Genomic DNA, 2,270 nt, shown 5'->3' on the forward strand with positions numbered 1-2,270 from the left:
GTCCTGAGGGAGCTCGTCGGCTGTGCGGGTCGAGGCGGTTGAGTGAGACGCGCCCCTCCCACGCGGGGAAGGGCGCCGCCTGGTCTGGCGAGTGCACGTCCCGTGCTCCCCTCTGGCGGGTGAGCGCGGGCCGTGTGAGCGGTTGCGGTGGGCTCGGGCCGGCCACGCGTGCGCCGGCCGGCCGCCGAGGGGCTGCCGTTCTGCCTCCGATCGGTCGTGTGTGGGTTAACTGGAGGTGCTTTGCCTCACAGAAAGGAGGTGGGTGGACGGCGGGGGGCCTTGGGGGCTGCGCGCACGCGCGCCAGCCGGGCCCCTGCCCTGACCGCAAACGCTCAAGGTTGCCGCAGGTGTCTTCTCCTCGCGCCGCAGGCCCCCTCCCTTCCCCAGGCGTCCCTGAGCGCCTCTGCGGGCCCGACGAGGGGCGACTGGCGGGTGGGGAGCGTGACCCACCCTCGGTGAGAAAGCCTTCTCTAGCGATCCGAGAGGCGTGCCTTGGGGTACCGGATCCCCCGGCCTGCCGCCTCTCTCTGTGTTGCGGTAGCGCTGCCGTAGCGACTCGCTTGCAGAGAACCCTCCTCCGCTGCCCCCTCCTCGATGGGATGAGGTGGGGGAACAGTGAGGGTTCCGCCGGACCCCGCGGTGGGGGCCGAGCGCACGGCTCGTCGTCTACTGTGGCCCGCGCCTCCCCCTCCCGAGTTGGGGGAGGATCCCGGTGGGCCGGGCCCGACGTCCTAGCGGATGGGAAGGCTGCCGCGAGCGGCGGGTGCGCGTGGCACTCTGTCCGGCGCGCGACGCCGCTCTCCGCTGTGAGCCGGCTCTCCGCCCGCTCCTGTGCCGAGCCGCGACCGGTGCCGATGACCGCGTTCGCGTGGCGCGGGGTGTGGGGCCGCCTGGTCCTTGGGGAGCGAGCCGTCCCCACGGGGTGGCGCGCCGGTCTCCCGGAGCGGGACCGGGTCCGGGACGGACGAGAAACGGGCGACATGTGGCCCCTGGTGTTGGGCTTGTGGCTGAGGTTGCTTCGGGGCCCCCCTGGTGGCGGGACCCGGGGCTCGCGAGGGGGTTGATCGGTGGGCTGCCCAAGGGCCGTTCGGCGTCCCAGGCGGGGCGCTGCGGGACCGCCCTCGTGTCTGTGGCGGTGGGATCCCGTGGCCGTGTTTTCCTGGTGGCCCGGCCGTGCCTGAGGTTGCTTGCCCGAGTTTAGCCCTCTGCGGGTTCCCCGTGCCCTTGTCCCCGTGGCCCCCTGGCTCCTTGCCTGCCTTGTGCCCCTTTTCCCTGCCCGCTGCCTGCCGATCCTCTCTTCCCCGAGCGGCTCACCGGCTTTTATGCTGTTGGCCGCCCCGTCTGGGCCCGAACCCGGCTCCGCCTTCTGGGGGCGTCGCCGCCGGCCACACTGGTTGGCCCGGTGTCCGCGTCCCCATGGTGCGCGCCTTCGGGACCGGTCGGCGGCGCCCCGCGTGGGGGCCCGGTGGGCGCCCGGGGGGTTTGGGTCGGCCTTGCGGCGTGTGCGGGGGGAAAGCGGGTTCCGGGGGCTCTGGCCGCGTGCGACTGGGCGTGGTGGTGGGGGAGTCGCGGGGATTGCTGAAGGCCTGGTCGGCCGCTCCAGGTGCCACGCGGGGCCGCCTTCGTGCTCGGAGGCTGCCGGCGGTGAGACCCCCGCGTGCGTCCTGGTGGCGGTCGGCTTCGCCGGAGGTGTCCCTCGGTGCCCCCTCCTCCCCGTTTGGCCGCCTGCCTCGCCCCGGCGTCTCGTCTTCTCCCGGCCCGCTCTTCCGCCTCGGGTCGGCGCGTGCCCCTCGCGGTGCGCCTCGCTTCCCGGGCCTGCTGTGGCTCTCCCCCGAGGCGTGAGTCTCGGGCGTTGCCGGCGTCGCGGGGGAGGCCCGTCCACTCCCCGCGTGGCGTTGCCCCGTTCGGCGCGTGCGTGCGCCCGAGTGCGGCCCGGTGGTCCCTCCCGGGCAGGTGTTCGTGCGATGTGTGTGAAGGTCGACCTCCGCCTGGCCGGTCGCTCGCCCTTCCCCCTGGGTCGGGGGGTGGGGCCCGGCCCGGGGCCCTCGGCCCCGGTCCCGGTCCCCCGTCTCGGGCGGGGCGGGCGCGCCGGCTGGCTTCGGTCGCCTTCCCGTTGGCCGTCGAGTGGCGTGCGCCACCCCTGCGCCCGCGCCCGCCGGCGGGGCTCGGAGCCGGGCCTCGGCCGGGCCCCGGGCCTTGACCGGAGGCGTGCGCGGAGCGCTGCGGCCGCACGGGCGCGACTGTCCCCCGGGCTGGGCACCGCGGTCCGC

The sequence above is a fragment of the Theropithecus gelada genome, unplaced genomic scaffold (genome assembly GCF_003255815.1).
Source record: "Theropithecus gelada isolate Dixy unplaced genomic scaffold, Tgel_1.0 HiC_scaffold_410, whole genome shotgun sequence".
Classification (NCBI taxonomy): domain Eukaryota; kingdom Metazoa; phylum Chordata; class Mammalia; order Primates; family Cercopithecidae; genus Theropithecus; species Theropithecus gelada.